General features: G+C 41.5%; 1 protein-coding gene across 4 annotated transcripts in view; it reads right to left on the reverse strand.

Annotated features, from left to right (window-relative positions):
• unc5cb (unc-5 netrin receptor Cb) overlaps window positions 1–13,709 on the reverse strand; it is a 173,380-nt gene that overhangs the window by 125,427 nt on the left and 34,244 nt on the right. The window lies entirely within an intron of this gene.

Raw genomic sequence — 13,709 nt, forward strand, 5'->3', positions numbered from 1 at the left:
CCGTGGAGGTTAAATAGCAAACAAGCGCTGTGTTTATTGTGGAAATTCCAAGCATGATTGCTAATCTGTATACAAAATAGCCCCCACTAACCCCCCCACCCCCCCATCCACTCGATTTCAAATGTATGACCCGGTTTACTGGGGGTTGGGGGGGGGGGGGACCAGCGTCGCCTCGCTCATTGTATTCTAGAGCAACAACATCCATTATTCACCCGCCGCCAACTGTTTGCTATTCTGCTTGAAAAAGAGGCAAAATTGAAGCGATCCTGTTAGTGTCTTTCCAAGGCAAATTTACATTGATCATCTTAATTTATCGAAGGAAGCCAGCGTTTTGTCTGCGGGAGCGCACGCCGGGCCGGTTTTGCCTTTGGTGTCGTGCCGTCATGTCGGACAAGCAGGGGAGTGACAAAGGCGGCTCGTTAATAACGCTGACATTTAGAGCAGTGAACTTTCCGAGCCACGCCTGAACCTTCCTGTCATTAACAACTTCATTGGAATGGCATTCATTAGCGCAACAATACATACAAATCACAAGTCAGTGCTGTCAATTTAGTCAACACATGGAAGCCTTTCGTCAGGCACATTTTTAACATTATCTTTATTGGGGATTTTTACATTTGGTTTAGACTGTGATAGAAAAATCAGTGAACCACATTTTAGATCCATCAGTCCAAGCAGCTTCCATTTGTTTATGATTGTGTATATGGCACTGGTGGGAAGTAAAAAAGTACTTTCACGCAGACTGGCTAACGGTTGAGCCGCTAACCTGAGGGAACGACAGCCAACTCTACACTCTCATCGGCTGCCGCCCACGTCACCCACCAGGACAAGCCCCACCCTTTTAAAGCCACACCCACTCAAAGTCACAGATATTATAACGCAGAATTAGACGATGGCTCCCCCATTGATTGAATCTCAGTGGCAAAACAAAAAACAAGGGGCAAAAGCGATATGGAAGAACTTGATCCAGGGAGCATTAACGAAGATGACGCAACAGATTCGGAGAAAAAAAAATAAAATCTTCCCCACCCATCCATTTTGTCTTTATGGGGGTTCACTGTCACATTGCAGTTCAAAAATAAAGGTGAAAAACATGCTGTTATTATTGATCCTCAGGCTAGTTTGTCGAAAGAACTAACACTCAGGAACTGTTTCTTAATACGTGCCCTTTAAGGGGCTTTTGAGTTTTAATTAAATGTCACCCCTTCAAGGATTGGAGAGCCTGGCAATGTTAGTGAATTACCCTAATCATGTTTCCAAAACATTTTCTCAGACAAGCTGGAAGAAAAGCGAAGAGGAGCAGAACTCCCTCGAATCAGATCCAGTCTCTCGCGGCAAATTGGTCTTATTTTGCTGACCCACCCACCTACGCCGGCCTCCTTCCAGAGCGGACTGTGAAGCTATACAGTGCAGTTGATGTACTTTCTACACGTAAGGAGTCATAAAACAACCCCGTTCACCACAGGGCTTCTGTCTGGGCCTCCATTTAAACAAGAGCCACTGAGCTTGGTCCAGTTAAACACTGTCTGCCAGTACTCGACCCACCGGGGACTGATGGTGGAGATACGCACGCACAAGTTCGCGAACACGATGTTCAAACACAGAAAAAAGCGCTGACACCCGACTGCAATCTCGAGTTGCGAGCCCTTACTGGTACCACAGAAACAAAAAGCGGAAGCTAAAATGGAACTGGGTCAGGAAGTGAGGAAAGGGGGGCGCGCTCATCCGCTCCGAAAGTCGCCCTTTGAACTCTCCTGTTACGTTCCTTTCTCAATAATAAATGTTCCCGGGTCAGTTTGACCAGGGCATGTCGACTTATAAAATAAAACCAAACAGAAAAATAATACATCAATAACTGATTTATTAACCATTCCCATTAATCGTTATTTATCTCACCAGATCATGCTTTACTGAGGATCATGCTTTACTGAGGATACATTTTTTTTTTCTTAAAAAGTTGCATAATACTTCTATGTGAAGTGAGCCTTTTTTATTTTATATGTATATATATGCTGAAAATAGGCCTAGCGACGTCACTGCTACTATTACTATCACTACTACTACTACTTTTTTTCTTAAAAATTGTTACATTTTAACGGTAACATACCTGGAGGGTTACCTTTTTAGGAGTCCCTGTTAGATTCCACCGTGTTTGCCGAGACTTCAACGGCATAATTACACAAAGAAGACAAAACTGCCCATTCATCACATGCCCTGCCTGACTCTTTACACACATTTGGACCATTAGTGAGCGCTGGAGACATGCATAAAGGTCTTTGGGAGCAGATTAATCACACACGACGCATACAAATGGTGAAACTTTTAATTTAGCACCTCATTTCACTCTGTGAGGGGGAAAAAAAACAAGTTTACAGGCTGGTATTCTGACACAAATTTAATTCTACCCTCCCTTCCTTCAGCACCCCCTGTTAATGTTCTGCTCTCTTTATAAAAAAAAAAAAAAAAGTCTGTTTGGCAGCTATGCAGATAACAGATGGAAGAAAAAGGAGGGGAATTATGAGAAAGATTGATTTCCTGAGGATGAATGGTGTGGTAGTCGCACAGATTTATCTGAAACAGACTTTCTCAGACTCTCTGTTATTATTGAATAAACACGCGAAGCTCCCCCCTGACCCACACACACACACACACACACACACACATGCGAGCACAGTGCCGCCATATGCAGACAAACAAAACTGCGTCCGCGTAGAGGAAAGCTAAGAAAAACAGGAGCACGCTGGATTTGAAAATGCAAATATTGATGGTGATGAAGAAAGAGGGTAAATGAAGGAGACTGTTGAAACTAGAATGGCTCGCCTTAGAAACGCGTCCCGCCCTTAAGATGGAAAAAAAGTGGGTTTTTTTTTTAATTTAATTTTATTATTATTTTTACAAGAGTGTTCTTTGAGCAGTGAGAAAGCGTTGGGATTTCACGAGGACGATTGTTATAGACACAGTTGAACCGAGAATGGCTCTCACCCGAAACGTGGACCGCCTGCAAAAGGCAAGTTGCGGAAAGGGAAAGTAATAAAGCAGTTTTAATAGAGATTTTTCAGGAAATGCTTGAAACTAGAACAGAACAGTGAAATGTTCTCCATTAAAAAAATGTAAAAAAAAAAAAATTTTATTATAAAATTAATTTATAAAAAAATTATTTCAATTGTTAAATTGTTTTGTGTAAAATTAAGTATTAGTCTCTCTGAAAAGAAAACAAATGGGAAAATGGGTAAGAGTAAAATGTTGAAAAAAAATGTAATATAGTCTAAAAAATACATCTTTATTCTCATAACTACAATTTTTCTTCCATGGAAATTAAACAAACGTGATAAACAAACCTGCCATTACAATCTTAATGAACTAATTCAGTGCCACTTAAAAATTTGAGCACCCTTGCCTCGGCTATAAATTAGTACTAGTACCTCATTAATAATATCTGCCTATATTTTACAATGCGGCTCCGAGTGCCAGTTGACATGCTAGTTCCTCATTAAGATATTAAGTTCCAAGATATCAAACAGATAACTATACAGGGTAACGGCAGCTTGCCAAATTGTGAGCTAATTCAAAAATTTACCAAGATTTCAGAGGAAAAAAAACGTTTTTTCTTTGGCTTTTTGCATCTTTTTCTCCCCCCAAAAATGGAACAAAAATAAATAAATAAATGAGCCCTCTCTGGCGCCATCTTGTGCCTCTAATTTCATTTGCAAGAAACCACCCCGCCCAAGGAAAAACAACCAATTACAAACAGTTGGCGTAACAGATGAGGTGCCAATCATTTATCGTGCACTTGCAGACACACTCATAGCAGGCACAGCCCCGCAGCCACGCGCTGGCCTGTTTACCTTGCGCTTCAGGAGCTTTGCTGAAAATATTTTGGAATATCCACCTCCAGAAAGTCTAAAATAAAATCAATAAATACAACTAGCTCACACTGCTAACTCCCCATTTTTACCTATTGTACATCATTAACAAGTGTTTATAAATAATTTACAACATTTATATTGGCATTGCTAGCCCGATTGAAACAGTGTATAATGAGGTCTTTTGTGATCTTCCTGATACTTCTTTATCTTTTGCTCCTCTATTTAACGGGTGTGTTGCACATGCAAGAAACCCTCTGCTTCGTGGAATTGGAATTGAGCGCAAAAGTGACATTACGCGTCCTCTCACGTTCTCTCCGCTCAAGTCCAATACAAGTTTAGAGCAAAAGCGCAAACAGTGTCCATCCCGCACGATCCGTAATGCAAACCAGAGGCTGTAACTCTCTCCCCCTCCCTCCGTCTCTCCCCCCTCCCTTTGCAGTCATCTCAAAGCCGACCCAAGGACCGGCGAGGACGGATACAGTTCCTCGTGCGAGCCTTGTAAAAAGGCCCAAAAACAAACACAGAGTAACAAACATTTATCAGCGGCGGGCCGGTTTAAGAGCGCTGAAATAACAGAGATGAGGATGCTGATAAAGAGGAGACAGGAAACGGGTTGGTGGGGTGGAGGGGGGTTCTGCTCTCGTGTTTCAGTTGGGACCAGTGCCCCCCCCCCCCCGCCACCACCACCCCACCTCCTCCTCCTCCCCCGTCTGTCTGTCTGTTTTACTGACATACATTGACCACAAGCCACCCCGACCCCCCGATATTAACGCAGGGTCTGGTAACCAGCAGCGGGTCCATTACATGTGTGGACGTTTCCACACAGAGTAACTCATTACACACCAATGCCGCTGTAATTCTTCAGAGAGGGGATTCTATATATTTGCTTTTTCGCCGGTGCGCCTCAGATTCGGCACAAGACAGGGCAAAGCCAGGATTAAAGGTTTAGCTTTGTCAATCAGAGTGAGAAGCCGGCGAGATTGAGATTGAGAGAGAGAGAGAGAGAGAAAGAGAGCGAAGGCTGCTTCATCGGTCGAAGGAAAAATAGGCGCGGGCCGACGGCTTCACGTGGGCACCGTGTGACTCAGGTGTTGGCGTCACCCTCATTCGCTTCTCAATTATTTTCCACCTCGGGAGAGAGGATGGACCGACTCATCAGAGCTCGAGATAACAGTATCGAGCCTGCCTTGAATAGCAAAGGAGATTCAGGGACGAGGGGATAGGATATGTGCTTGTTGCTGGGGCTGCTTTTCAAAACTGAAGGCAAAGATAAAAATGCATTGTGTACTGGAAAAGTGCTTTTTAAAAAAAATCCCATATTGTCACTATTCTCATTCAGGGTTTTTTCCTGGCTAAGCGGTACCATTCCAGGGCCATATGTCCCGCCCCCAGCGGTCTCAAAAAAAACAAAAAAACAACAACAAAAAAACACTGACATCCATTTTTTGGGTTTTTTTGTTCTTTTAACGTTTTATGAAATAAAAAATACTACGACAGATCTCTAAAAAGCCAGAGGGCGTTAACGCTCGTTTAAGATACGTCCTTGGTTACAAAACAAACATCTATTTACCTCTTTGAGTTGCAACAAAATTGGCAGACACAATGACAAAAGCAAATGAGGGTTTTGGGATAGACAGGCAACTGTTCCCGCTTCCTCGCCGTGATTGCAGTTAAAAATAACCCAACTAGTACAACGCCGGTCAGGTAATAACAGTTTTCGCGACGGCAAAGCTTTTAGAGCCAGACTTGGTCCGAAATCAGACGGAGGTTGCCGCCACCGAATTTTAAAAGCAGGAAAAATCCTGTTATTAGCGCCTGCGGACCAGGCAGGGCAAACGCCCTTTTGGGATCACTGATTATTATTCTTACGATGAATTAATCGCCACCCGAGGATAGTTCATGACAATCAGAAACCAGTTTCACAGATCCACATGAAATTGGGTGGACATGTCTATCATACCAAGAAGTATTAAACAGTTCAAAGGACCAGTGCCTGAAATTGAACAGGAAATGGAGCATTTTGGTTTGATGCAGCCATTTGGGGCCAATTCTAGGGCTCGTACTGACGAAATCCGATTTGGGAATTCGCACTAATCAGAAGAAGGTATACTCGATAGATGGGTGAGGCTAAATCCCTCAGCTTCTTTACCAACGCAAAATACTATGGGCAGACCTTGGCGTCATTGTTTGTTTGCAAAATGCAGTGCGAATGCCCATTCATCGCTGTATATTCATCAGATATATTAATTTTAAAAAACACGAGAGCTTCGTTTTTGAATTTTCTGAATGTTAAGTGTAAATGACTTGTAAGACAATGTGGTAAATACAAATTGACATCAGCCAATGTGCGTTCGATGACGATCTTAGGTGAATTGGATTATAAAGATTGCTGTATTATCCCACCAAAATACATTTAAAATAAAATTCTAATATTTTATTGCATTTGTAAATAATTCACTGAGTAGTAAATGCCTAATATCTAATGTCTACCTAACTGCTAATTACAAGACAACACTCAGATTTGTACATAGCCACTTTAAAGTTAATGTACTGGAGTAGGTGCTCAACTTTAAATGAATGCAGGGGAAACAACAACAACCCAAATGACCAGGGGTTTTGGCTGTTCAGCTGCAGTTTGTTTGTTTTTTTGTTTTGTTTTTTTAAATATCCGTGTGCATATTTAAAAGTACCAGCATTGCAGCAGCATCCCAAATCCCTAATCCTCTTTGCTAGTAGAATAGCATGTATGGCAGCGGTACAACACATTCCTTTTCTCTGTCCTCAACTGTTACTCAGGCTGAAATCAAATTGAGTGGGTACACAAATATTACCCAAATATATATATATAAAACAAATAAAAATAAAATCCCTAGTTTTTTTTTTTTCTTTGTCATACCACAACTGATGCTTAACAGAAGGGCTGTTATGTAGGACTGTTTTTTGTTGTTATTGTTGTTTTATGCACCAAAAACATTCAACGTGACTCGCTGAAAGCCAAAAAATTAAAGGGTGTTTGAAAATTCAAAAACTATTAAAAGAGATACCCTAAAAAGAATAAGCCATATAGAAAATGGATGGATGGATATAATTAAAAGTTGGATGGATATAATTAAAAGTTTTTTTTTTATTTTTTTTTTTTTTTTTTTAATTCGGATATTTTATTTCTAGATTTTTAAAGCGGAACAGGGTTGATATTTTTTTTCAAATGTCAAAAATATGTATAAGAAAGAAAAAAGGAAATTATGCTTTTTTTTTTTACATAAAAAAAAATTCTAGTTTTATTATTGAAAGAAAAAGTTGTAACTTTTTAAACTGTAATGGGTCAAATTAATTGAAAACTATATATTTTTACTTTTTTTTTTTTTTTTTTTTTAAATATACATTTTTAAACAGTAACCCCAGTCAAATGAATTAAAAATATGATGCAACACATTGACTGCTAAGTGATTTTAAAAAAACAAAACAAAAAAAACAAAAAAACAAAAAAATCAGAGGAAGGTTGTTTGCAAATGAAAAAGTAATTACAAATCTATACCTATAACAGGAGCTCACCACAATGACGCAACTATTCACATCCATCACGTACTCTGCAAGTTCCCCATGTACAGTATGACAAAAGCAGTCGTACCGCAACTTTTTAAACATAATAAAGTCATCACACGAGAAAGAAAATAAAACATGTGGTACACATTTGAAGCGACAACTGCAAAACAAAAGTTCCCATTTCTCTTCCCGATTCAACATGCCTCAAAGTTAGTCATTAAAATGACATGTCAGCCACCGACTTCCTGTCAGGAGGACATTAGTGGTCGAGCGCCAGGGTGTGTGTGTGTGTGTGTGAGTGAGTGCGTGTGTGTAGGTGGGGGGTTGCAGGTCAGGATGCCAAATTAAAGGGGAAGAGTGGTGTGTGCACTTATACTCGCTCACGATGTGCTCTGTCAGCCCCCACTGCCTGTAATGGCACGAGGAGGGCCACTTAACGAGTAATCATCCCCCCCCCCCGGCTGTGTCCTTCATTCCATCCATTCTGCCCCCCCCCCCCCCAACCACCACCCCATCCAGATTCCTGCTCTGATCTCCAATCATAAATGAAGTGCAGATCAAGAGCAGGGACAGTGGTCCATACACGCACATTCCCCCTTTGGCAGGCATCCCGTAATGACAGAGCTCTTTGGTGTGTAAAGAGGCCAACCAGGCCTTTGAATGAGGGATGACTATGTCTAATATGTTGGCCTCGTACGCTTTGAAGGGCCATTTTCTGGTCGTAGGTACAAAATGAGGTCACACCACACCACCGCACCCCACTCCCATCTCGACCTGCTGCCTGATTGCGGTCGGGGCGTATTAGACAATTATTTTCATTATAAAAAAAAAAAAAAGCGCAGCGAAGTGTCTTAATATTGCCTCGCTCACGCACATCGCAGTGGAGCCTCTACAGCCTTAATGCGGGATTCATTCTAGGCCTGTTTTGCTTTTTTTTCTTTGACACTTAAAAGAAAGCACGCGAGACCACAGCATATCATAGTAGTGCCTTGACATACCAGTTCAATTAAGTTCATGTCGCAAATCATCTTTCCACATTGGAATGAATGGAAATGCCGTTGATCCATTCCAACCCCCCAACATTTTTTGTGTTTTTATTTTTTAAATTTGAAAAATCTCCAGTATTGTACTTTATATAAAAACATACAGCAATAACATAAGTCAATACAATTTGACAGTTTGCGCATCCCGATTTCATGCTTTAATTGAATGGGCATTGTGCATCTGGTGTGCGCGTCTCAGCCACCAGGGGGCAGTATAATATATAGACATGATGAAACACAGAAAAATACATTCCCAACTAAGCTGCAATTAATATTAGTAGTTTTTCAGATGATAAAGAATACAGTTATATGGATTTGAGTATGCGGCGGGACGGTGAACGACTGGTTGGAGCGTCTGCCTCACAGTTCTGAGGTGCTGGGTTCAATCCCCGGCCCCGCCTGTGTGGAGTTTGCATGTTCTCCCCGTGCCTGCGTGGGTTTTCTCCGGGCACTCCGGTTTCCTCCCACATCCCAAAAGCATGCATGGTAGGTTGATTGAAGACTCAAAATTGCCCGTAGATGTGAGTGAGAATGGATGTTTGCTTATGTGTGCCCTGCGATTGGCTGGCAACCAGTTCAAGGTGTACCACGCCTCCTGCCCGATGATAGCTGGGATGGGATCCAGCACGCCCGCGACCCTAGTGAGGATAAGCAGCTCAGGAAATGGATGAATGGATGGATGGATTTGAGTATGGTCTGTCTGCATGTGTTCAGATATAAGTTGTTTAAAGGCTTACAATTACCCCAACATCGATGGTAGTTTTGTTAGCCCATCTATGATGTTTTGAGTTGTATGTTACCATTAAGCTAACTGTCTTTTCCAAGACAAACAATGTGGTTTAGTTAAATACACAACATGTATTTCTCTTTGTTTGATGTTTAGTTTGACAGTAAACTTCAACTGGGAGTGGCATTAACAGGATTCTTCCAGAGGATTGACAATCTATACCTGTGCGCATTGTCATATTGGCTAGTGTCTACACGTGTTGCTGCACCGTTTGTGTTCAAATGTGTGTTTTAAAATTGGCCCTTTTTTTTTGGTTTTTTAAAGAATTGTTCACTCTCTTCCAAACTTCTGCTTGTTGTGAAGTGAGTTGAGTTCGCTGCCAGCATACAGCCTTTGTATCTCAAAAATTTGCTCCCAAGTCAAAGCAAAGAATTGGCCGAAGAAAGGCTCGTATCTCAAGTCGGGCAGCACTGTACTCAAAATGTAATCTTTCACAATATGTCAGGTCAGCTACTCCGCTCTGGCTGTCAAGTACTTGTGGCGATCCGTGCTAATGGACTGCTAATAGAAGTGAATGTTGCTCCCCTGTAGTGGAAAGTGTCACACTGGGGTGATTAATGTCACCCTCTACCCCCTCCACTACTCCTGCCCCACACTTGTCCATCGCTCCCTACCTTTTTTTTTTCCGTCAACCTCCGCCTCCCTTCCTTCCTCTTCGTCTCTCTCCGCGCTAATCTGTCTGTTCCATTTGCTTCCTTTGTGTCCTCGCCATCGTTAGCCATCGCGTTGCGCCATCTTTCTTGAGCCTTTCTCAGGAAGGCAATCGACACGAAAGCAATCAGGAATGTCGAGTTTAGCTCCTCTTGTGGCTTTATAACAAACCAAACATAGAAAAACTAATGGGGGGGGGAAAGGCATGTTTCCACCAGTGGGTGCAGTCACATACAACTTAACACCTCATCAGGAGCTACATTCAGGCTTGTCCTTACGTCAGGATGGTGTTTGTAAATGAAATATGGTGGTTTTCCAAAGCTGAGACTTAAATGACTTGAAATTTGACAGATTTCAGACTGGAAAATATAACAGCCATTTGGAGTGACATCATCATTTGAGCGTGGCGGAGCCAAGGGAGGATTTAAGTGAAAGTTGCCCTGTAAGAGAGGGGCTCATTCATTCCAGTTGCAGCAAATGGCATTTCGATGGCATATAGTTGGTGCTCAAACTTTCCGTATGAGAAGAATGGGCTCAGGACAAGTCATGGAAATGATAGATTGACGGTCAATTAGTCGTTAGGTGAGGCAAAAATGAAGTCCATCATCAGAGGTGCTGTTAATTCAGTCTCAACTATTTTGAAGGAGACCATCATGAGATCACTTTTGGACAGCTTTCGGATAACATCAGACTTGATTTACACTGCAATTCTGTGTTGTTTTTTCCCCCCTTTTATCGGTGAGTGGCACAATTGGGAAATGCATCACGGAAGCGTACGTAGAAAAAAAAAAGCTACATATCTTCAGCTCGGAAGCAAGCCTCTTTCAAATGTGGATAAAAATGGGATATGTATGAGATATCTGCAGATGCAAGTGCAGCTTGAATAATTATTCAATTAAAACGTATTGCGCAAAATAAACAAATAAAAATGGTACCTAATTGTTTTAAAACAAACGGTTCTAAAATATTAACTACAAATAGATTGCGCTTAAAAGTTCAATACAACTGAACTGTACTTTAAAAACAAAAAAGCCACTGTAACATGATGCACACTTTCAACATTTAATTTAGTGATTAACTATACACTTTGAGAACCACTGCAATAGATTAATATGGTGTAGATATGCTACATTAGGGGTGTATAGAACATTAAACATGGTGTATATTTGCTACATTAGAAGTGAGTCCATCATTAAAGAAATAAGCAAAATATCTGCCGCTTGATAGTTAGCCCAGGCCAAAGACTAAAACTATGAATTCCTACTTTGAATTTGAACTTCACCATCTTGCCTAGCGGGGGGGGGGGGGGAATATAAAATGCCACAACTACTGTTTCAAGTCCTAAAATAGTGTTCATATGTTTTCTTTTTGTCCCCGCCTCATAAATAATACACGGCATCAAGTGCAGGGGGAAAGCAGCAAGCTCAGCAGACGTTCTTTCCTCATTAATTATCACTCGTTACCAGCCAACGCCGTGCACCTCTGACCCATGGGTCACCACTTTCCTACCAGTTTGAGCACATTGTTTACTCAACGCCATCTTACTTCACCTGAGCAACACAATGCGGAATCTTAATATCCCCTCAATTACATCCCGGTGCCGGCTTTAATCGCGTCACGCTGGAAGCCCGCCGAGGTCGGCCAAGGGCTATCGTGTGAGGTAATTCCTAAGTGCTGTTTCCCTGCGTGCACAATGTGCTCATTGTGCACGCAGAGCCTCGCTTGGAGAGTGACCGCTACGGTTGTAATGTTAGCGCCCCCTGAGGAACAAGTTGTCAAGTGGCGGGGAAGCCTGCAAGAATCATAATGATAGAAATAACAGTCGCTTTTAACGGCGTTCTTAGGGGCAGCTCTCAGGCCGGTCAAAGCGAGATCATAAAGTCTTGAAGTGCATTGAGTCACAGCGTTTTAGAGACTATATATATTAAACATCCTTTAACTTTTCCGCCCATCAACAACCCCCAGAGGACGCGTCATCAAAGTGGAGCATAAGAACGCCATTGTGTGTGTGTGTGTGTGTGTGTGTGTGGGGAGGGGGGGGAAGCCCGACTGGCACCCTGAGCTGAACTTAATGCCCGCCCGACGTAATCATCATTGCCCCGCAGGCGCACATCAAAATAAATTTACAGTCTTAGTCAAAGTCAACATCTTTTTTTTTTTTTTTTTTTTAACACCAAACAATAAACCTCTATGTTTTGCTCTCCTGAACTACTTGTGTTTTAACTCGGATTTCACAACTCATAAACTTAGCAATGGCGCAATCCTATTTGACTATTCACAAAGAATACTTCTATTCAAATCACAGAATTAATCAAATTGAGACCATTTGAATGAACACTCTTTTTTTTCCCCCCTTTCTTAATGCATTGCTGAGGTATCGGCAATGTCAATACCCAAAAACGAGTGACTCGGGTAAAAAAAAAATTAATCCGGACATTCCAAATATACAGTATAGACAATTGGTTGGATGGATATCAGAAATAAGCAAAGGAGAATGGATTTTTTTTACATTTTTAAAATATTTTTTGTCTAGATTTTTAGATTGTACAACTCATGTATAATCTGAAATGGGCAATGGTGGCACTCTGTGGTGCTTCACCCTCCTGTTATGGAAAATCTCGGATACACAAAATGTGTTAATTGATGAATATGATGAGTTGAATGCCAAGTCATCAAAAAATGAAATACAATAGGAATAAAACAAAAGTATGTGTTTTTGTCCATTTTGAATGTCTCATTTCAAGGTTTTCAAAGTGTGGCTGATGGTGCAGTGGTACGTTTTCCTGATTTAGGTGGAGGCAGCGTGGGTTCAGTTCCCCCTGACTGTGAATGGTTGTCTGTCGCTATACAGTTTGTGCCCCGCGACTGACTCTCAACCAGTTAAGGGTGCAGTCTGCGTTTCGCACAAAGTCAGCTGGGATAGGCTCCATCACAGCCACCAGCCTAAAAGGGATAAGCAGTACAGAAAACGGGTGGATTGATGGACAGATGGATAGATGGATTTTTCAACTGTAAAATGAGTCAGATCGACCAGTAAGATAACAGAAGGGTTAACAGGAAAAATTACAGTGCTAACTAGTGGCCTGGAATGTACAATACCAGCCAGTAAACAACAACTTTCAATGTTTTCGCAAGAGAAATCAACAAAAATGAACACATTTGTGAAATTCTTTGAGCAACTGATTACAGTTTTAATCCTCTCCTTTTATGCTCCTTGGCTCTGAGCACAAAAAAATAGGGTCATTCTAAAAATAATATACAGTATTTTTCTATGCATTTTGGGCTTTTGACCACACTCTATTTTAGAGTGACTGCGTTTTTCCAAGACCTCTGCCAGCACAAAGGTTGCCCAAAGCCCTGCGTGGCTGTGTCACTGGGGAAAAATATGTTTTTGTTTATTGCTAGACTCCTTTCACACACTTATCACTTTTTTTTTTTTTTTTTTGTATGATTGACCTTTTCTTCAATTGATTGGCCATTGTTTTTACTCCGTCTTTTGCAGGAATTACCTTCTTGAAGCTTGTGATTGGCTGAAAGGAATTACAGTGAGGGGGTTATAGTGCCACCTGTTGCTTTGGCTGAAAATGCTCTTACAATACCATATCAAACACCGTACATAAAATCAGAGATGTAACTGTAGCTTTCTATGAGCGTCACGGCTAATGAAATCTTAACCACCGCAAACGTTTTGAGGTATTCACTCTGCGTCCAACCGGATTATTACACTAAGCCTCACACGTACGCACCCGGACTTTTCGAGGGGCCCCGCCGGAGACACCTGAAGTACATCTGTTCTTGCACAAAGGCTTTCCAATCAAG

The sequence above is a fragment of the Phyllopteryx taeniolatus genome, chromosome 15 (genome assembly GCF_024500385.1).
Source record: "Phyllopteryx taeniolatus isolate TA_2022b chromosome 15, UOR_Ptae_1.2, whole genome shotgun sequence".
NCBI classification, from domain to species: domain Eukaryota; kingdom Metazoa; phylum Chordata; class Actinopteri; order Syngnathiformes; family Syngnathidae; genus Phyllopteryx; species Phyllopteryx taeniolatus.